The sequence below is a fragment of the Glycine soja genome, chromosome 10 (assembly GCF_004193775.1).
Source record: "Glycine soja cultivar W05 chromosome 10, ASM419377v2, whole genome shotgun sequence".
Taxonomy (NCBI): domain Eukaryota; kingdom Viridiplantae; phylum Streptophyta; class Magnoliopsida; order Fabales; family Fabaceae; genus Glycine; species Glycine soja.
In genome coordinates, this window is record NC_041011.1 from 5,944,165 (window position 1) to 5,968,380 (window position 24,216).

The 24,216-nt window shown below is 37.8% G+C and overlaps 1 pseudogene; it reads right to left on the minus strand.

Annotated features, from left to right (window-relative positions):
* Positions 1–775: 775 nt before the first annotated feature.
* On the minus strand, positions 776–10,869 carry LOC114370440 (annotated as a pseudogene).
* Between the last annotated feature and the right edge of the window lie 13,347 nt (positions 10,870–24,216).

A 24,216-nucleotide genomic window follows, 5' to 3' on the forward strand; every position in this document is an offset into this window, starting at 1 on the left:
TCATGTCAATGATCATCTAATTAAGGACAGAAACTAAACTTTTGGCGGACAGAATTCGAATAAAAACAGTTGTGAAAATTTAGAAATATATCTCAAAAGTTACAGATTAAGTTTTTTTTTAATCATACAGATTAAGTTGTATACTAAGCTTCAATATAATGTAACTAAAGAAATAAAGGCTAATTAAGCTTTCAAGTGACACTATTTTGAACATGTATTTTCTTTTTTTATAATAACAACAATGAGATTTGAACTTCCGATAACATGCAAACTATCCAAATTTTCTGCCATTAGACTGATTCTAGTGGATTTTCTGAATCTATATCATCTCAAGCATAATAGTATGAAACTAATAACAGTTAAGAAAAATTCAATTGTTCAGAATTTTGAAAATACAAATCTATAATCATGTATATGTTTAAACTCACTCCCACTGTACTAAAAGACTAGTATACGCAACTGAAGCAAGATTTATCACTTGAGCTATTTTCCAAGGCAATAATCACAACACTTAAGTCATGCCACAGCCTTCTCACATGCTTACCTTTGTTTATTTATACAAATACATAAACACATATGGAATCATCTACTGGAGTTCAAAACACTAGAAAAGGCATACCAACTTCTAGAAACTAGTCAAACTACAAAAGCTTACTGACAGATTTTTGTGCTTACCGGCGGATTTTGCCGTCAGTAATTAGGCTTTCTCTTGTAGTGCGAAGTTCGTTTCACATAGCAACTTGCTAAGCTACACTAGTACAAGCAAAGCACTTCATTATGAAGCTTTCCAAGAAGAAAGTGGTGAAGTATCAGATTTCTTCCAAGTAGGTGTTAGATATTAATTAGAAAAATAATAATAACAAGTTTTATGAGCCTTAAATTGTGGAAGATGAAAGTTGTAAGGTTGTGAGTTACAAAGTCTTGAATAAGCAATTATGTGAGCATTTAGTATTCTTGAATAAGCAAATTATGTGAGTAGTCACTCTATTTTAATATAAATAGGGGATCATACTCTTGTATTTTGTGTGGCAAATGAAATAAAATCTTCTTCTTCTTCCAACAAAGTGGCATCAGAGCTTGAGTTCTAGAGTGCTGAGAGAGAAACACTTTGTGAGTTGAGAGAGAAATACTTTGTGAGTTGAGAGATGGCAAGCAATGGCTTGAGTATGTTTCAATTCCCTCGTCTTACCAAAGAGAATTATGATAATTGGTGTCGTCGCATGAAAGCCTTGTTAGGTTCTCAAGATGCATGGGAGATTGTAGAGAAAGGTTATGCCCAACCTCAAAATGAGGCTATTTTGTCACCAAATGAGAAGGAGACTTTGTTGAAGTCGAAGAAGAAGGATCAACAAGCACTTACTTTCATCCATCAAGGTTTGGATGAAGCTATGTTCGAGTTGGTGTCAAATGCAACCACATCCAAAGAAGCATGGGAGATTTTGAAAACCTCCCTTGAAGGTGTTGATAAGGTAAAAAAGGTGCGCCTACAAACTCTACGTAGAGAGTTTGAATCATTGCATATGAAGGAATCTGAATCTATCTCAGATTTTGGCAACAAGGTGTTGGCTATTGTGAACCAAATGAAGCGTTATGGAGAAAATATGGAAGATGTTCGTGTGGTGGAAAAGATCCTTCGCTCCTTAATCGCTAAATTTGATTATGTGGTTTGTGCTATTGAAGAGTCTAAGGATTTAGACTCAATGACCGTAGACCAATTGATGGGTTCTCTTCAAGCCTATGAAGAAAGGTTCAATAGAAGACATGATGAGCCATTGGAGCAAGTCCTCAAAGCCAAAGCTTCTTTGAAAGAAAATGGAGGAGAAAGTAGTCAAAAAGAACGTGGACGTGGAAGAGGACGTGGTCGTGGACGTGGTCATGGCCAAGGAAGAGGAGGAAGAGGAGATCGTGATAATTTTGACAATAATGAATGGAGGAGCCATCAATCCACTAGAAGTCGTGGAAGAGGAAGAGGAAGAGGTAGAAACAATTATGAAAAAGCATATGAAAGGAGGTATGATAAATCTAATGTTGAATGTTTTAATTGTCATAAATATGGCCATTACTCTTGGGACTGTAGAAAAAATGTTGAAGAGAAGGTCAATCTTGTTGATGATAAAGAAGAAGTTGAAGAGTCAACACTACTACTATCACTTAATAATGGTGAGAAGGAAGACAAATGCTTATGGTATCTTGACAATGGAGCAAGCAATCACATGTGTGGATGCAAAGAGAAATTTGTGGAACTTGATGAGAAGGTGAAAGGAAATGTTTCTTTTGGAGATTCTTCCAAGGTGCAAATCCAAGGAAAAGGTACCATTTTAATTTCTTTAAAAGATGGTGCTCACAAATTAATCACGGATGTTTACTATGTTCCTAAACTAAAAAGCAATATTTTGAGTTTGGGACAACTTGTTGAAAAGGGGTATGAAATTCATATGAAAGATTGTTGTTTATGGCTTCGAGATAAAAATTCTAATTTGATTGCCAAGGTGTTTATGTCAAGAAATAGAATGTTCGCTTTGAACATTAAAACCAATGAAGCAAAATGTTTGAAGGCTAGCATAAAAGATGAATCATGGTGTTGGCATATGAGATTTGGGCACTTGAATTTTGGAGCACTAAAATCCTTAGGAGAGGAGAAGATGGTGAAAGGGATGCCTCAAATCAACCATCCTAATCAATTGTGTGAAGCATGTCTCCTTGGAAAGCATGCAAGAAGGAGTTTTCCAAAAGAAGCTAATTCAAGAGCAAAGGAGCCTCTCCAACTTGTTTACACCGATGTGTATGGCCCAATCAATCCTCCTTCATGTAGTAACAATAAATATTTCTTGCTTTTTATTGATGATTATAGTAGAAAAACTTGGGTTTATTTTCTAAAGCAAAAATCTGAGGCATTTGTAGCTTTTAAAAATTTTAAAGCTCTTGTGGAAAAGGAGAGTGGTTATGTAATCAAAGCTCTAAGATCCGATAGAGGTGGCGAATTCACATCAAAAGAATTTAATGAATTTTGTAAAAAATATGGGATTCGTCGCCCTCTAACGGTTCCTAGATCTCCACAACAAAATGGGGTAGCGGAGAGAAAAAATAGAACTATTCTTAATATGACTAGATGTATGTTGAAGGCTAAAAATATGCCAAAGGAATTTTGGGCCGAAGCTGTTGCATGTGCCGTTTATTTGTCCAATCGCTCCCCAACAAAGAATGTCAAAGATCAAACACCACAAGAAGCATGGAGTGGAGTGAAGCCAAGAGTTGATCACTTGAGAGTATTTGGGAGCATTGCATATGCTCATGTACCCGACCAAGGAAGACTCAAGCTTGATGATCGGAGTGAGAAACATGTGTTCATTGGCTATGATGCAAGCTCAAAAGGCTACAAATTGTACAATCCAAACAATGGAAAGACAATTGTGAGCCGAGATGTCGAGTTCTATGAAGAAGGCACATGGAATTGGGAGGAGAAAGAAGACACTTATGATTTTTTCCCGTACTTTGAAGAAATAGATGAAGAAGCCTTGACTCCAAATGATTCAACTCCAGCACTTTCACCAACTCCTTCAACCAATGAAGCCTCATCATCTTCCGAAGGGAGTTCAAGTGAAAGGCCAAGAAGAATGAGAAATATTCAAGAATTATATGATGAAACTGAAGTTATAAATGATTTGTTTTGTCTTTTTGTTGACAGTGAACCCTTAAACTTTGATGAAGCAATGAAAGACAAAAGGTGGAGACAAGCCATGGAAGAAGAAATCAAAGCCATTGAGAAGAACAACACTTGGGAGTTATCAAGCCTTCCCAAAGGTCATGAAGCAATTGGAGTCAAATGGGTGTTCAAAATCAAGAAGAATGCAAAAGGAGAGGTTGAGAGACACAAAGCAAGACTTGTAGCTAAAGGTTATAAGCAACAATATGGAGTTGATTATGATGAAGTGTTTGCACCGGTTGCCCGCATGGAAACCATTCGTCTTCTTATTTCCTTGGCAGCTCAAATGAAGTGGAGAATTTTTCAGCTTGATGTAAAATCGGCATTTCAAAATGGCTATCTTGAAGAAGATGTCTATGTTGAACAACCAATGGGTTTTGTCATCGAAGGTCAAGAAGGAAAAGTCTTGAAATTGAACAAGGCGTTGTATGGTCTAAAGCAAGCACCGAGGGCATGGAATACTCGCATTGACAAGTACTTCCAAGACAATGGGTTTGTTCGTTGTCAAAATGAGTATGCTCTTTATGTAACTTTTAATAATGGTGATGTCTTATTTATTTGTCTTTATGTGGATGACCTTATCTTTACTGGCAATAACCCAAATTTGTTTGAAGACTTCAAGGAGTCCATGTCTCGTGAATTTGATATGACAGATATGGGACTCATGTCATATTACTTGGGAATGGAAGTGAAGCAAACGGAGAATGGTATCTTTGTCTCACAAGAAAGGTACACAAAAGAAGTGTTGAAGAAATTTAATATGCTTGATTGCAATCCCATGAACACACCTATGGAAGGTGGCTTGAAGTTATCAAAGTTTGATGAAGGAGAGAAGGTAGACTCCACGATCTTCAAGAGTCTTGTGGGGAGTTTAAGGTATCTAACCAATACAAGGCCCGATATTCTATATGCGGTGGGAGTTGTGTGTCGCTTTATGGAGGCTCCTACCTCTCCTCATCTAAAAGCCGCAAAAAGAATTCTTCGTTACTTGAAAGGTACAATTGATTTTGGATTGTTTTATTCTCCCTCCAATAACTATAAGCTTGTGGGATTTTGTGATAGTGATTTTGCCGGAGATGTTGATGATAGAAAAAGTACTACCGGATTTGTATTTTTTATGGGTGATTGTGTTTTTACATGGAGTTCTAAGAAGCAAGGCATTGTGACACTTTCTACTTGTGAAGCCGAGTATGTAGCTGCAACTTCTTGCACATGTCATGCCATTTGGCTAAGAAGATTGTTGGAGGAACTTCAGTTGTTGCAAAAGGAAAGCACAAAGATCTATGTTGATAATAGATCTACACAAGAGCTTGCCAAGAATCCGGTGTTCCATGAACGAAGTAAGCATATAGATACAAGGTATCATTTCATTAGAGAGTGCATTACCAAGAAAGAAGTAGAATTGACTCATGTGAAAACTCAAGATCAAGTTGCGGATATTTTCACCAAGCCTCTAAAATTTGAAGATTTTCGAAGATTGCGAGCAAGACTTGGTGTGCAGAAGAATTTTCCAATTAAGGGAGGATGTTAGATATTAATTAGAAAAATAATAATAACAAGTTTTATGAGCCTTAAATTGTGGAAGATGAAAGTTGTAAGGTTGTGAGTTACAAAGTCTTGAATAAGCAATTATGTGAGCATTTAGTATTCTTGAATAAGCAAATTATGTGAGTAGTCACTCTATTTTAATATAAATAGGGGATCATACTCTTGTATTTTGTGTGGCAAATGAAATAAAATCTTCTTCTTCTTCCAACAATAGGTACCTCATAACCGTATCTATCACCCTTGACAGCATTTGCACCAGCAAAGGACTCAAGTTCTGTCATTTCTTCTGGTGTTAGTTGGACAGACTAAGCCTCAATGTTTTCCCTACCAGGTATTAATTGGGCACACATCTTCTCCTTGGTGATGAACTCAGGCCAATGCAAGTTGAGATGGGGTACATCCCTTTTTAGCAGCCAGTTCATTAACCCTCGCAAATTTAGTATTATTCTGGTCTGCATTTTCAGGCTTGAATCTAGGCAGAGACTGCAATAGATTTAAACACACATAAAGTTTAGGTATCAATGTAGAATTGTAGATTGTAACAGGTAGGGAAAATCCTAAAACCAGGATCTAAGGAAGCACCATGTATGTTATTAAATCATATGTTTATTTATTTATTTTTTTACTGTTTTCAGTTAGTGAACATGATTGTTGTATAATGAAGATTTATCTAATGTAGATCACTGCAGACAATAACGATGAATGATTCAACAGTGATATTAACAGAGATATTTGAATCATTAATGTTAGGATTAATTAAAATTGAAAATTCTAAAGCGCTAAGGTTAGAAGTAGATGTCACGACTGCGACATTCAAGGGCCTTGAAATAATCCAAGGGTCCAAAAGCAGTCTAGGAGATTTTGGTTATGAAAATGAACAAGTAATTGACATGAATTTCAGAACTTCTGTAGTAGCATGCTTTCCACAAACCTTCCGGTAATCATCCTGTGCCAAATTCTCAAGCAGCTTTGCTCCTTATGAATTCTTGCCCAAGAGGAATATATCCAAAAATTCCAACACCAAGTTCCCTGAGAAGTAAAAATTAAAAGTCATAAAGTTATGTTGTTCATGGTTGTTGACTGGTGCGGAAGGCCTTTGCCTCTTCTGATTGTATATTAAATCACACCTGCAAGTTGGATGAACTGCATATGTGCTCTTCTGATTGTTGAAGCTGAGGCCTCGGATAGACCAGTATATTTTCTTTTGCCCTCTTCAATAAGTTTTTTAAGCTCGATCCCCAATACAAAAGCCAGGGGAAAACTTGGAAGTCATCATATGTTTCTTTTTGTAAATGTGAAAAAATGGTTATTTCTGAGGCGCGTGCTCCGATGAACAAGTTTATTTCTTTGTGTTTGATACACAGAAAAATAACCGGATATCACAAGCCTTTCTGGTATTTTTAGTTTTTTAATATTCTGAATATTTTATTTAATTCAACGGACAATGACACATTATGTTATTAATGAATTTAAAAGACAATATTATTCTTGATGAAAGTTACACATAGCATATTTCCATCGCCGTGGTCACTCCTTTCCAGATTTCTGATGCTTTGGTTCCTCTCTAGATGTTTATAGCCTAAGGAATTTTTTCATACAAGCATATATTTAACTGATCTAGTCAAATACGTAACAAAAAGCATAGAGAATGAGTGGAACCGTGACTTCAATAGGCACACGAGTATCAGTACCATGCTGGTAATAGAGATCAACAATGCAATTGATGTCAACTCTCTTCAAGCAGTTCTCACGTACGTTGGATTACCACGGATATGATCTCCCTTTTCCCTTCACCAAAGCTGAGCCCAAACAATTGGTAGCCAATTCCACCTTCTCTTTCACCCCTCCCTTCAGAGCCTGCCACATAAAAATATGCACGCACTCTTCATATCATATATCTTATCATCATATCTCATTTCATATTACATGCATGCTCAAAGTAAAGGATCAATGTTCCAGACTAGCAATATACAACAACAACAACAACAACGCCTTATCCCACTAGGTGGGGTCGGCTACATGGATCAACTTCCGCCATAATGTTCTATCAAGTACCATACTTCTATCCAAATCATTAAGTTCGAGATCCTTTTTGATAACCTCTCTTATAGTCTTTTTGCGTCTTCCTCTGCCTCGAATTGTTTGCCTTCTCTCCATCTGGTCTACTCTCCTCACTACAGAGTCTACCGGTCTTCTCTCTACATGCCCAAACCACCTAAGTCTATTTTCCACCATCTTCTCTACAATAGGCGCTACTCCAACCCTCTCTCTAATAGCTTCGTTTCTAATTTTATCCTATCGAGTCTTACCACACATCCACCGCAACATCCTCATCTCCGCTACACCTACTTTATTCTCATGTTGGCTCTTGACCGCCCAACATTCTGTTCCGTACAAAATCGCCGGTCTTATCGCAGTCCGATAAAACTTTCCCTTTAGCTTGATCGGTACCTTTGCATCACATAACACCCTCGATGCTTTTCTCCATTTCATCCATCCTGCTTGAATGCGATGATTCACATCCCCTTCAATTTCTCCATCATCCTGTATTACAGACCCAAGATATTTAAACCGTGTGACTTGAGGGATAATATGGTCTCCTATTTTCACCTCTGAGTTAGAAACCCTCCTTCTTTTGTTGAACTTACATTCCATATACTCCGATTTGCTTCTGCTTAGGCGAAAACCATGTGTTTCTAGAGCTCGTCTCCAAGTTTCCAACCTCTCATTCAACTCCTCCCTCGACTCTCCAAGGAGGACTATGTCATCTGCAAAAAGCATGCATCTCGGCGCTATCTCTTGGATTTGTTCCGTGAGGACATCCAGAATTAAGGTAAAAAGGTAGGGGCTAAGGGTTGACCCTTGATGCAAACCAATTGTGATGGGAAAATCGTCTGACTCTCCACCCTGTGTCCTAACACTAGTCGATACCCTATCATACATATCTTGAATAGCTCGAATATATGCAACCCTAACCCCTTTCTTCTCTAGAGCTTTCCACAAAATCTCTCTAGGCACTCTATCATACGCTTTCTCCAAGTCAATAAAAATCAAGTGCAAGTCTTGTTGGTCCATGCGATATTGCTCAATCACCCGCCGTAATAAATAGATCGCTTCCATGGTCGACCTTCCCGGCATGAAACCAAATTGATTCTCAGTAACTTGAGTCTCCTTTCTTAATCTCCGTTCGATCACTCTTTCCCGTAATTTCATGGTATGACTCATGAGCTTGATTCCCCTATAATTTGCACAATTTTGTATATCCCCCTTGTTCTTATAGATTGGCACTAACGTGCTTCTCCTCCATTCCTCCGGCATGCGTTTTGACCTCATAATTTCATTAAAGAGTTTGGTGAGCCACTCAAGACCTCTATCTCCAAGAGTTTTCCACACTTCAATAGGTATGTTGTCTGGCCCCACCGCCTTACCGTTACTCATTCTTTTTAACGCTTCCTTTACTTCCTGTTTCTGAATCCGACGATAGTACTTATAGTTCCGGTCCTCTTCTCTTGTGTCTAGACTGCTAGAGTCATATCCATATCCATCATTAAATAAGTTGTGGAAATACGCCTTCCACCTTTCCTTGATATCTTTTTCATGCACTAAGACTTTGCTTTCTTCATCCTTAACACACTTTACTTGATCCAAATCTCTAGTCTTCCTCTCTCTACCCTTAGCAAGCCTATATATAGATCTTTCTCCGTCCCTGGTTCCTAGAGCTTGGTATAGTCCGTCAAAAGCTTGGGCTCTTGCCTCACTCACCGCCTTTTTGGTTTCATTTCTAGCTATCTTATACTTATCCCAAGTTTCAGAATTTCTACACCTAGACCACTCCTTGAAACACTCCTTTTTTACTCTAACTTTGCTCTGAACACTTTCATTCCACCACCACGATTCTTTACCCCTAGGTCCAAAACCTCTAGATTCACCCAACGTCTCTCTAGCCACTTTAATAATCTCTTGGGACATCTTGTTCCACATATCATTTGCACTTCCTTGTGATTGTCCACACCATCCCTCCCATATCTTTTGTTGGAAAATTCCTTGTTTCTCACCCTTCAAGTGCCACCATTTGATCCTTGGTGCTACCATAGGACTTCTTCTCTTTGCCCTATCTCTAATTCTTACATCCATGACCAAAACTCTATGTTGGGTAGTCAAGCTCTCTCCCGGGATAACTTTACAGTTCAAGCAATACTTCCTATCAGACTTCCTGATAAGGAAGAAAACTATCTGAGAACATGTCCCTCCACTTTTGTAAGTGATAAGATGTTCCGCTCTTTTCTTAAACCATGTATTGGCTATAGAAAGATCCAAAGCCTCCGAAAACTCCAAGATGGATTTACCCTCCCCATTCATCTCCCCTAGGCCAAAACCCCCATGCACCCCCTCAAAACCTCTAGCCACGCTGCCTACATGTCCATTGAGATCCCCTCCTAAGAAAACTTTCTCTCCTTGGGGTATATCCTGAAGTACCCCTTCTAGATCCTCCCAAAATTTTACCTTAAAGTGTTCTGCTAACCCAACCTGAGGTGCGTACCCACTAATAACATTAAAGGTGTCCTGTCCCACTACCAATTTTAAGGCTATGATACAATCTCCTACTCTTCTTACATCCACGACATCCTTCTTCCACTCCTTGTCCACAATAATCCCTACCCCATTTCTCAATCTGATTTTTCCCGTATACCACAGCTTAAATCCTGAGTTGTCTAATTCTTTCGCTTTTTCACCTGTCCACTTAGTTTCTTGTAGGCACATAAAATTGATCTTCCTCCTCACCATAACATCCATTATTTCCATAGATTTTCCAGTAAGTGTGCCTATATTCCATGTACCAAAGCGAATCCTCCTGTCATGAACTAGCTTCTTTACCCACACCCGTTCACGAAAATGTGGGAACCCTTGCTTACTTTTCACTACATCCGGGCGGCGATGCAGCAGCCCTTGCTCTTTTGACACTGTACTCAAGCCATACAGCGTGTTGCTTCCGGTCAACGACCTAGCATTCACATTATTACGTAATTGATCCATGTCATAGAGATTCGACAAAGTTTTACGTTGGCCGTCGAAAGCCTAACACAACCCTCTCCTTTTATCCGGGCTTGGGACCGGCTAAGAATAGCAAAGCTAACCTAGGCAGGATTCCAGACTAGCAATATGATAAAAAAAAAATTATAGATCATATACTCAAGGTTTTAAAAAACGGTCTCTGACCCTAATTTGGACTGCAACATCAAGATTTTTTAAATGTTTGTGACTGTAATTCAGTGGATAGTGCGTATTTGTTTGCGATTTATCATGATATTTACAAACATGACGAAATTGCAATGTGACCGTAATCAATATTTAAAACCTTGACTACAGTCATAATAGAGTATACATGTGGACATATCAAACAAGACAAAGAAAAGAATTAATGAAAAGAGTGAGAACCTTTCCTAGAAGGACTTCGTTGGTATGAGGACCATAGATGTCAGAGGTGTCAAGAAATGTGACACCGCATTCGACTGCTTGGTGGATAAGATCAATCATATCAGGGTTCAGGCTTAGGAGGAACATAGAAGAATGATCGACATGCCCATGCACCCAAGTCCCTGCATAGACACTCTCGCCATTCTTCTCAAGCTTCCACATCCACGTACAACACAGATATTCCACTACTACATGCTTGATGGATTAATTAAACTATACAATAATTTCTCTATACCACAGAGAGTGATCTTGCAAAAGAGGCAGAATTCAAAGTAGAAATATAAAGTTCATTAAATTATTAAAAAAAATTACAAGTTTGATCTTTTTTGTTAACAAAAACTAATAATTATTAATATTTATTGATAAAAAAAAGTGATTACACCACTTTGTTCTCAACAACTAAGTTTTCTTATATTATTTTACTTTTAACGTAGGCATTAAGTGGTGCGACCGGCATTTGTTTTTACTTGACCATTGAGTTTTCTTAAGTGATTACACGGTGATCATTGGTACCAGAACTTGAGAGTCCGGTGATAGTGAGGAAAAAAAAACGTGAGTGTGTGAGGAACGAGAACGTTCTTACTGTGTTTTAAAAAAAAATAGATACACTTTTGAAAGAGAGATGGCTTCCACATCTATAATTTTGTTTGGTCTGATCCCAAGTTAGATGTGAAGAAGTTAAATTTTAATTATTGGAAAATGTTGATGGTCACACATTTAAGAGCTCATAACATTTGGAGCTTTATTGAACCGGAATTAGCACAAGTAACTGATGATACCGCTCGAAAGAAAGTCCAATTAACACCGTTACAGATTCATCAAGGAGTGGGTTATTCAATTGTCAAAACTGCAAAAGAAGTGAGATATTTTGAAAGTGTCAAAATCTGATGGAATGGAAGTACACTTACATGCTATTACCCTAGTGACCATTATTTTGAACACTAAACCGACCGATTCAATCGGTTGAACTGGAAAAAACCTAATAAGTAATGATTGATCCGTTAATTCGAAAAAATCAAGTGTTTTTGGTCAAATTAATCCAAAATTGCTGACAACCAGTATAAAACCAATGTAGAGAAATCAGTTTGAACCAATATTTTTAAAAAAAATTATATTTGTTGAAAACTGATAATGAGGCAATCTCACAGGGAAGAAGAAGAAGGAAAGAAAGAGAACTTTTCTTGTACAAATTCAAAAAAAAATCAGATCACTATTCTCATACTCAGTTGTTCTGTATATTACACAGTACTACAACAAGCTATATATGGTTCTTCCTCTAATTTTGTTATAACTACCACTAACTAACATACAAGTGATAGAACTAACTAACTAATCATCTGAATTATCTTTTTATCTAACACTCCTCCTAAATTTAGATTTCATTTGAGCTTCTAAGTCCCATCTTTCTCCTCAGATCTTCAAACCTCTCCTTCTTCAAAGGTTTTGTCAAAATGTCTGCAAGTTGATCTGCAGATCTGCAAAAATCCAACCTCAGTCTTCCATTGTACACTTGATCTCTTAAGTAGTGAAATCTAATTTCAATGTGCTTGCTCCTTCCATGAGCAACAGGATTCTTTGCAAGGCTTATAGCAGACTTGTTATCTACCATCAACAGCATTCCATTCTCAGATTTTACCTTCAACTCATTCAGCAAAGCTTCTAACCATATTGCTTGACAAGCATTCATGCTGGCAGCTATGTATTCAACCTCACATGACGATAAGGCCACCACAGATTGCTTCTTTGAACACCAACTGATAGTTGCATTTCCTAGCTGAAACAAATACCCTGTGGTACTCTTTCTATCAGTTTTATCCCCACACCAATTAGCATCTGAAAAGCCAATCATCTCACAGGAATTGCTACTCAAGTTTGTAGGAAACAGCAAACCAAAACCAATAGTCCCTTTTAAGTACCTCAGTAGCCTTTTCACTGCATTCAAATGACCTTGGTGTGGTGCTTTCAAAAATCTACTCACCAAGCCAACTCCATATGCTACATCTGGTCTGGTATTGCATATATACCTCAAGGAGCCAACCATTTGTCTGAACACAGTCTTATCCACCAATTTTTCAAACCCTGATTGATCTAGCACAGCACTAGTTTCAACAAGAGTTAAAACTGAGTTGCAGTCAAGCATCTGAAACCTCTTTAGGACATCAATTGTGTATTTGCTTTGGTGCATAAAAATTCCAGCCTTTGTCCTCTTGAACTATATGCCCAGAAAATATGATAATTCTCCATGATCTGACATTTCGAACTTAGACTTCATCTCTTGCTTGAATGTCGAGATAGCACTGCAATCCTTTCCTGTTATCAGTAAATCATCCACATATAAACACACTATGAGGATATCTGAAAGACTTTCTCCTTTAACATACACACCATATTCAGTAGTGCATTTCATGAATCCAATTTGCAAGAGAAAGGTGTCTATTCTCTTGTTCCAAGCTCTGGGAGCCTGTTTCAGACCATACAAGGCCTTATGAAGCTTGTACGCCTCTGTTTCTCTACCTTTCATCACAAACCCGGGTGGTTGAGTGACAAAAACTACTTCTTCTAGTGAGCCGTTAAGAAATGCAGATATTACATCCATTTGGTGTACTTCCCATCAATTGTAGCTAGCCATTGCTATTACAAGTCTCACTGTTTCCAACCTAGCAACAAGGGCAAATACTTCATCATAATCCAGACCTTGCTTCTGCAGAAATCCCTTTGCAACCAGTCTGGCTTTGAACTTTGTTACTTCTCCTCTAGGATTCAACATAGTTTTGTAGACCTATTTTACTGCTATGGCTTTCTTTCTTGTTGGTAGCTTTGTGAGACTCCATGTCTTGTTTCTCTCAATAGACCTCAGCTCTTCTTCCATTGCTTCAACCCAATGTAAGTGCTTCAAAGCTTCTTCCACACCAATAGGTTCCATCTCAACAAGTAAGGCCATATGGACAAAGTCACCATCAGTTGTAATCGAGGAATCTGGGAATATCTCATAGTCATCCAGCCTTGCAGGGGCTTGTCTATTTCTCTGAGGTCTCGCTGATATGAACTCTCATGGCACAAGAGCTGACTTAGGATCGTCTATGATTAAACCTTGATGGAAAATGCGGAAATTGATTAAGGAAAGGATGGAAAATAAGGTGGTTAATTTCGTGGGTCTTAATAAGGTGGTTCTTGGCATAAAATGGATGAATGGGATGGTAAAATGTAGGTTAAGTGGTGGTTGGACAGAAATATAGAAATGGCAATAACTGAAGCTACAGGGCTCCAAATGAGGTGATTCCAAAACAAGGTGAAAGGTCTCATTTTGAAATTCAATTTAGGCTCAAGAATCACTTAATTTGAGTGCCTGAAACGGGAGTTATGGCCACAAGATAATTATGGGCAGAGGTGGATTTTCTGGAATTGTGGTTTGAAAGAACAAGGGTGAAGATGAAAGGAAGGAAAGAATCACTCTTTCCAGCGAGAGCAACACACAAAGGTTGTGAAAGTCCTTTGATACAGCTAGGGTATTCTTGAATCACTCAAGAATTTAGGAGAATCACTCTCACTAAGATAAAAGAGATAAACTCTAATTTTCTGAATAAAACTCAACTTGTGTTTATTGATAAAATGGTTCAGGTTATATAGAAGCTTTATAGCAAATTTTAGTAATGACCCACTAACCTAGAATTAAAATAACTTAATGCCATTAACCTAGGGAATTAAAAAAAACTTAATGGCTGAGTGTAACTGAAATTGTGGCAACCAAAAGTCACCCCCAACAGCCAACAAGTCAGCCACCATTTGGTCTCCCAAAAGGTTGATGTCTAGGTTGCCAATTGGGCCCTTATTACAACTTGAACTAAACCTAACTAAAGCCCTTTTAGTTGATTAACCCAAAACATATTTTTGGTCAGCCAACTTTACAAGGATTGGGCCATTATTTAGACAAACTAAACACTCTAAAATTGAAACAAAGTGGTGTCATTTAGTCCTCCTCCATTTGGGCCATGATACAACTCACAACCTTGGACTTTTCTCCTTGAAACTTGGGCTTGTATTCAAATAGTATGGACAGCACTTGTTGAAGAGCTTCCTTGGCTTTCCTTACTCTAGCCCTTGTCATAGGTCCTCCAAGTCCTTCAAGGGGATCCTTGCCCTTGCTCTTGGTCATGTCCTCATCATTCTCTCCCTCTTGAGAAGGATTTGTCCACAAATCGGATTCTCCATCTGCATCAAAAAGAGATAAATCAGAGACATTGAAGGTGGAACTAACATTATACTCACCGGGCAGCTCAACTTTGTAAGCATTGTCATTGATTCTTTCAAGCACTTGAAATGGTCCATCTCCCCTTGGTTGAAGCTTTGATTTCCTTTGTTCCAGAAACCTTTCTTTTCTCATGTGCACCCAAACCCAATCTCCGGGTTCGAAGACAACCTTCTTTCTCCCTTTGTTGGCTTGTTTAGCATAGCTTTTATTTTTCCTCTCAATTTGATCTTTGACTCTCTCATGAAGCTTCTTCACATAGTCCGCCTTTGCTTGACCTTCTTTATGCTTAAAAACAGAAACATTAGGGATAGGCAAAAGATCAAGAGGAGTTAGTGGGTTAAAACCATAAACAACTTCAAAAGGAGAACAATTAGTGGTGCTATGAACAGCTCTATTGTAAGCAAATTCAACATGGGGTAAACAAGCTTCCCAAGTTTTTAAGTTCTTCCTCAAAACTGTCCTAGGCAAAGTTCCCAAAGTCCTATTAACAACTTTCGTTTGCCCATCGGTTTGTGGGTGACAAGTGGTTGAAAACAACAATTTAGTGCCCAACTTGCTCCACAAAGTCCTCCAAAAATTACTTAGGAACTTAGAGTCCCTATCACTAACAATGCTCCTTGGCAAACCATGGAGTCTCACAATCTCCTTGAAAAACAAATCAGCCACATGGGAAGCATCATCAACTTTTTTACATGGAATAAAATGAGCCATTTTAGAAAACCTATCAACAACCACAAAAATGGAATCTCTACCATTGCTTGTTTTTGGCAGCCCCAAAACAAAATCCATGGATAAATCAATCCAAGGATACTCCGGAATTGGCAATGGAGTATACAATCCATGAGGCTTTACCTTAGATTTTGCCTTTTTACATACAATGCAATGTTCACAAAATTTCTGCACATCTTTTTTCATATGAGGCCAATAAAAATGTTCTTGTAATGTTTCTAGAGTCTTTTGGACCCCAAAATGCCCCATTAAACCTCCTTCATGTGCTTCACAAACAAGCAGATTTCTAGTAGAACATTTAGGCACACACAATTTGTTTTCTTTGAAAAGAAAGCCTTCATGTCTAAAGAAACCATTTTCTGAAAATTTTTCATAATTTTTAAAAATTTCTCCAAAAGTTTCATCATTTTCATACATGCTTTTCAAACATTCAAGACCAATCAATTTTGTTTCAAGCATAGAAAGTAATGCATGACGCCGAGAAAGAGCATCGGCTACAATATTACCTTTTCCCTTTTTATGTTTGATAACATAAGGGAATTGCTCTAGGAATTCCACCCACTTCGCATGCCTTTTGTTAAGCTTGCCTTGCCCCTTGATATATTTGAGGGACTCATGGTCACTATGAATGACAAATTCCTTGGGATAAAGGTAGTGTTGCCATGTTTTCAAAGCCCGTACTAAGGCATACAACTCCTTATCATAAGTTGAATAGTTAAGGGTGGGACCACTTAACTTTTCACTAAAATAAGCAATTGGATGGCCTTCTTGCATCAACACAGCCCCAATCCCAACATTTGAAGCATCACACTCAATTTCAAAAGATTTTTGAAAGTTTGGCAACGCAAGTATGGGGGCATTAGTTAGCTTTTGCTTAAGAACATTGAAAGCTTCTTCTTGTTTCTCTCCCTATTTGAAACCAACATTTTTCTTGAGCACTTCATTGAGAGGTGCTGCCAATGTGCTAAAATCCTTCACAAATCGTCTATAAAAACTTGCTAAGCCATGAAAACTCCTCACCTCGGTCACAGACTTAGGTGTAGGCCATTCTTGAATAGCCCTAACCTTCTCCTCATCAACTTGCACTCCTTTTGAACTCACAACAAAACCAAGAAACACAACATGGTTAGTACAAAAGATGCATTTTTCAAGATTGGCATACAATTGTTCTTCTCTAAGCACAGTCAAGACAGATTTTAAATGATCAATATGCAAATCAAGTGAAGTGTTATAGATAAGAATATCATCAAAGTACACCACAACGAACTTTCCTATGAACTCTCTCAAGATATGGTTCATTAGTCTCATGAAAGTGCTAGGAGCGTTAGTTAGGCCAAAAGGCATAACCAACCATTCATACAAACCATATTTTGTTTTAAAAGCAGTTTTCCATTCATCCCCTTCTCTAATCCTAATTTGATTGTATCCACTTTTTAAATCGATTTTAGAGAAGTAACATGCACCATGCAATTCATCAAGCAAATCATCAAGCCTAGGTATAGGATGCCTATATTTAATGGTGATGTTATTAAGGGCTCTACAATCGGAACACATGCGCCATGTCCCATCCTTTTTAGGGACCAAAATCACTGGGACAGCACAAGGACTCATACTATCTCTTACCCAACCTTTGCTAATGAGTTCATCCACTTGTCTTTGAATCTCTTTGGTTTCTTCTGGATTACTTCTATAGGCTGACCTATTGGACAAAGAAGCTCCCAGAATGAGATCGATTTGATGCTCAATTCCCCTCAAAGGTGGTAGTCCACTTGGCACATTTGGTGGAAACATGTCTTGAAAATCCTGCAAAAGAGTTTTAACACTAGAAGGCACTTCAAAATCATCAAAAGTGTTAGTGGTCATAATCTGATTTTTGCAAAACAAGATATATAGTGACTGTTTAGCACGAAACAACCTTTTGACCTCACTTTTTGTGGCTAAATAGCTCTCCTTCACTTCAAGTGTTTCACTCTTCTTTTGTTCACTCTTTTTCCTCTCAAGTGTTTCCCTCTTTTTCTCACTCTCAAGTGTTTTGCTCACTTTTTCTTTTTCTCTTTTCTCTTGAAGAAGTTTTTCTCTCATTTTCTTTTGATCCTCACACACTTCTTGTGGACTCAATGGCTTGGGCACAATCTTTTTGTCTTGGTGCATGAAAGAGATCTTGTTGGTGTAACCGTCATGATTGGCTCTTTTATCAAATTGTCATGGTCTCCCCAACAGTAAGTGACTGGCCTCCATAGGAACAACATCACAAAGTACCTTATCATTGTATTTCCCAATGGAAGCGTCCACTTCAACTTGCTGCCTCACTTGCACCTCCCCATCCTTACTAAGCCATTGAAGTTTGTATGGCCTAGGATGTGGTTTAGTAGCTAAATTTAGCTTTGACACTAATCTAGCACTAGCCACATTGGTGCAACTACCTCCATCAATGATCACCATGCACACCTTGCCATTGATTAAACATCTAGTGTGAAAGATGTTTTCTCTTTGGCTCTCCTCCTCATGCTTTAATTGACCACCAAGTAACCGCCTAATCATCAACAATCTCCCTTCGGAGTCTCCTCTTCCTCTACGTACTCACTCTCCTCTTCTTCTTCAACATCGGATTCACTTATATATTCTCCATCTCTAAGAACCATGGACCTTTTGTTAGGGCACTCATAAGCATAGTGTCCTAGGCCTTGGCACTTGAAACACTTCACATCTCTACTCCTTTTAGAGGGTTCCTCTTGGGACTTTGAGCGAGTTTTTGATGGGATAGGTGTGGAACTACTAGAAGTAGCAGCCCCATCTTTCTTACCTTTGTCTTTCCAACTAGAAGAACCAAAGTTGGTAAAACTCCTCTTAGCCACTCCCTTCCTTTTTAATTGTTGCTCCACTTGGATTGCTTTGTGAAGCAAATCATCCATTTCAACAAACTCCTGCAGTTCAACAATATCACGGATATCATTAGTCAAACCATTAAGAAATCGAGCCATAGTTACCTCCTCATCTTCTTCAATATTTGCTTGAATCATGAGCACATCCATTTCCTTGAAATACTCCTCAACCCCCTTGTTACCTTGGGTTAGTTTTTGGAGCTTGAATTTCAAGTCCCTTGAGTAACTAGCCGTCACATACCGCTTCCTCATGATCTTTTTCATCTCCGTCCATGTATCAACCATTGGCTCTTCATTTCTTGCTCTCTCCTTTTGTAGCTTGTTCCACCACACAAGAGCATAGTCGGAAAACTCCATGGCGGCAAGCTTCACCTTCTGGTCCTCCTCATAGTTGTTGCATGAGAAAACATGCTCTATTTTCATCTCCCACTCCAAGTAGGCCTCCGGATCATTCTTTCCTTTAAATGGAGGAATGTTGAGTTTAATACCATCAATTCGTTTTTGTCTAGGAACACCATCATTCCCTCTTCTCCTCCTTTCTTCTTCATTATGATCTCTATTCTCCATTTGATCCAACCTCTCATGGAGTGCATCATCTCGTTGTTTCATTAACCTCTCCAAATGTTGCATCAAAGCTTGCATTTGGAATTGCGAAAGCCCCACTCCATCATTAGGATTAGTACCTAACATCTCAAACAAACAAATCAAACGTAACAAGACAATTATAGTTGTTGTTTGAATACCTCACCCACTCAAGTGTATCACACAATTATGGCTTTTCTCTAATGAAACACTCTTGCCTTTTACCACTCTAATTCCCCTTGAGTTCTTAGGCAATTCAAGAGATTATGGCCACAACAAAGAACAATTCACCAATATGTGTAAGGTAAGGCTAGAGAGACAAGGAAAAGGTTAACCAAGAAAAAGGCTAACAATGTTTTTAGGCACAAATGAAGGAAATAAATTTCAGAATTTAGGAATTTCAGTAACAATCCTTCATGCAACCAATATATTACCTTAAAGAGATTTTTTTTAAAGTTCTTCAAGCATGAACCATTCAGCCCAATTTTTTTTTTTAATTTTGCTTATACGAAATTCTGCTTTGTTTTTTTTTTTTTTACAACAAAGAGATCAAAAGGCTTAACTTTTGCAATGGTTCAGCCTAAAATATATGAATAAGAAGGTAATATAAATGGCAAAGAGAATAAAGAAGGATGTTACCCAATATTTCCAGCAAAGGAAGTGTTGATCCTAGAACCGGAGCTCTGATACCAAATGATATGAACTCTCATGGCACAAGGGCTGACTTAGGATCGTCTAGGATTAAACCTTGATGGAAAATGCGAAAATTGATTAAGGAAAGGATGGAAAATAAGGTGGTTAATTTCGTGGGTCTTAATAAGGTGGTTCTTGGCATAAAATGGATGAATGGGATGGTAAAATGTAGGTTAAGTGGTGGCTGGACAGAAATATAGAAATGGCAATAACTGAAGCTACAGGACTCCAAATGAGGTGATTCCAAAACAAGGTGAAAGATCTCGTTTTGAAATTCAATTTAGGCTCAAGAATCACTTAATTTGAGTGCGTAAAATGGGAGTTATGGCCACAAGATAATTCTGGGCAGAGGTGGATTTTCTGGAATTGTGGTTTGAAAGAACAAGGGTGAAGATGAAAGGAAGGAAAGAATCACTCTTTCCAGCGAGAGCAACACACAAAGGTTGTGAAAGTCCTTTGATACAGCCAGGGTATTCTTGAATCACTCAAGAATTTAGGAGAATCACTCTCACTAAGATAAAAGAGAGAAACTCTAATTTTCTGAATAAAACTCAACTTGTGTTTATTGATAAAATGGTTCAGCTTATATAGAAGCTTTACAACAGATTTTAGTAATGACCCACTAACCTAGAATTAAAATAACTTAATGCCATTAACCTAGGGAATTAAAAAAACTTAATGGCTGAGTATAACTGAAATTGTGGCAACCAAAAGTCACCCCCAACAGCCAACAAGTCAGCCACCATTTGGTCTCCCAAAAGGATGATGCCTAGGTTGCCAATTGGGCCCTTATTACAACTTGAACTAAACCTAACTAAAGCCCTTTTAGTTGATTAACCCAAAGCATATTTTTGGTCAGCAAACTTTACAAGGATTGGGCCATTATTTAGACAAACTAAACACTCTAAAATTGAAACAAAGTGGTGTCATTTAGTCCTCTTCCATTTGGGCCATGATACAACTCACAACCTTGGACTTTTCTCCTTGAAACTTGGGCTTGTATTCAAATAGTATGGATAGCACTTGTTGAAGAGCTTCCTTGTCTTTCCTTGCTCTAGCCCTTGTCATAGGTCCTCCAAGTCCTTCAAGTGGATCCTTGCCCTTGCTCTTGGTCATGTCCTCATCACTCGTTGATACTGCTTCATCATGAACAACATTTTCTTCTATTCCTACATCAGTGTTTAGACCTTCAATTCTGGTTCTCAATTCAGATGTGCCCTGCTTATCACTCCAATTCCAGGATTGACCCTCATCAAACTTCAAATCTCTACTCAACACTAATTTCTGAGCTTGAGGATTAAAAACCATGTATGCACCAGTAGAATGGTAGCCGAGAAATATGAGTTTCTCACTCTTGTCATCCAATTTTCTCCTTATTGCGTCTGGAATGTGCTTATAGCAGATAGACCCAAAGATTCTAAGATGGCTCACATTTGGTCTAGTGCCTGACCAGACTTCTTCTGGTGTCTTGTCTTCCAATCTCTTTATTGGACATCTATTCAGCAAATGCACATATGTTGAAACAGCCTCAGCCCAGAATTTCTTTGGCAGGTTCTTTGTCTTTAGCATGCTCCTTGCCATGTTGAGGATGGTTATATTCTCCCTTTCTGCTGTGTCATTGTGCTGTGGAGTGTAGGGAGCTATAACCTCATGTTCAATCCCCTCCTTAGTGCAATAGGATTTGAATCCATTTGACATGTATTCTCCTTCACCATCTGATCTTAGCACTTTCAATTTGGACTCACACTGTTTTTCGACCAGAGTTTTCCAAATTTGAAAAGTGTCAAACACATCACTCTTCTTCTTAATAGGATAAACCCACACCTTTCTAGTGAGATCATCAATGAAGGTTACAAAAAATTTGTTTCCACCAAGAGACTCCTCCTCAAAAGGACCACAAACATCAGTATACACAACTTCAAGTGGTTTAACAGTTTTTGTAAGTATGCTTGAAACAAAAGAATTTCTAGCTTGCTTGCCTATTAGGCATTCATCACATAGCTTCTCAGGAACTCTAATGTTTGGTAGGCCTGTTACTAAACCTTTTCTATTTAGTAGCTCTAAGCTTTTGAAATTTAGATGGCCATACCTCTTGTGCCATAGCCAAGTTTCAATTTCTGTGGTGGACTACATACACTTCTGGTCACTAATCTGAATTTCAATTTTAAATGTTTTGTTGGTCGAGAATGGAGCTTTTAGGACACTCTTCTTGTCTTTATCAAAAGCTTTCAGCATGTTGTCCTTCATCTCCATTGTATAACCCTTTTCAAGCAATTGTCCAAGGCTGAGTAAATTGCTTTTCATCCTGGGAACATACAAGACATTTGAGATGCAGACTTTCTTTCCATCTTTTCTTTGAATCATCACGCTCCCTATCCCTTCTGTTGTAATTGAGCTGTGATCTGCGAATTTCACTGTGCTTTTGGAAGTCTCATCAAGTGTTGTGAACCACTCTCTTCTCCCTGACATATGGTTTGAGCAACCAGTGTCTAGGTACCAGAAATTAGCACACTGAAGATCATTTTTGGTGGTAACCATCAGCAGATAATGATCATCTTCTGTATTCTCCTCTTGTGCCAACCTTGCTTCTTCACCTTTCACATGAGAGCCTTTACTGAATCTACAATCAGCTGCAAAATGGCCAAAGTTCCTGCAGTTGTAACACTGCACCTTCTTTTTGTCGACCCATTTCTTTTTCCCTAAGAATTGGCTTCTTGGATTTGACACAACTTTCTGTGAAGATGATCCAGAATCACCACATTTTGAATCTCCAGTCTTTCTCCACTTCTCATCACGCCACTTTCCTTTGTTCTTTTTGGATTTGTCTCCTTGCTTGTCAAACTTTCTACTTGTTTGAGCTTGTAAGGCTTGATCATTGTGCTTCTCAGGATTCCTTTCTCTTAATCTTTGCTCGTGCGCTTCAAGTGAACTTTGTAGTTCTTCAATCTTGAAGGATGTAAGATCCTTTGATTCTTCAATGGCCACCACAATGTGATCAAACTTTGATGTCAGTGTTTTGAGCACCTTCTCAATCACCAGTTGTTCCTTAATCTGTTCTCCACAGCACTTCATCTGATTGGTGAGTGTGAGAATCTTGGTGAAATACTCAGCTACTGATTCAGTCTCCTCCATTGCAAGAAGCTCATACTGTCTTCTCAATGTCTGAAGCTTTACCTTCTTTATCTTTTCTACACCTTCATAACTCTTTATAAGAATATCCCATGCTTCCTTTGAGGTTGTGGCATTTGCAATTTTCTCAAAGTTGGCATCATTTACACACTGGTGAATTAGGAATAAGGCTTTGTAGTCCTTTTTCTTCAAATCTTTGTAGGTAGATCGTTGTGCCTCAATAGCACTGGCACTGGGTTCTTGATACCCGCTCGTGACAATCTCATACACACCTTGAAAACCCAAAAGAGCTTTCATCTGCACATGCCATCGATCAAAATTCTTTTCACCAAGAACTGGGAGATTGTTCATCGGAACTCCATTGCTCGTCATAGCTCAAGGTTCTTCCTCTGCTCGAATTCGTCTTCCTTAAAAAACATGGATTCACATAGAATCGCCTTTGATTGTTTCAATCACAGGTCCCACCTTTCGCGGGTTGATTCACACAGAAACAGACCCACAAATCCTTGCTCTTGATACCACTGTTGAAAACTGATAAATAATTAGGCAATCTCACAGGGAAGAAGAAGAAGGAAAGAAAGAGAGTTTTTCTTGTACAGATTCAAAAAAAAAATCAGATCACTATTCTTATACTCAGTTGTTTTGTATATTACTACAGCAAGCTATATATGGTTCTTCCTCTAATTCTGTTATAACTACCACTAACTAACATACAAGTGATAGAACTAACTAACTAAACATCTGAATTATCTTTTTATCTAACAATATTTAATCTAAAATATTTTAAAGATAGTTAAAATACATATTTAGTCCGATATACAAATTGATATAAATTATTTATCAATTATTTTTTTTCTTATAAAATATAACTTAGTAGTTTATAATAGTTTATATTTTTTATATCTTAATTTATTTAATAATTTTCTATTATATTAATTTGTAATTTTGGCTTTTATTCATTATGTTATTTTTTTATTGTTAATTGACATTGTTCTAATTTATTAAAATTTAAAAATTTTTAAGCAAAAATTTAAACTTAAATATTATGATATTGATTTAGATTTTTATGTTTACTTTTGAATGTTATAAGAAACTATATATGAATTGATATTTTTATCTTTGTTTTAGCGTTGCCATGCTATACTATCATATTTCTAATACTATTTTATGCATTATTAAATTATTATCATTAAAATTATTATCAGTTCAACCATAATTTAATCACA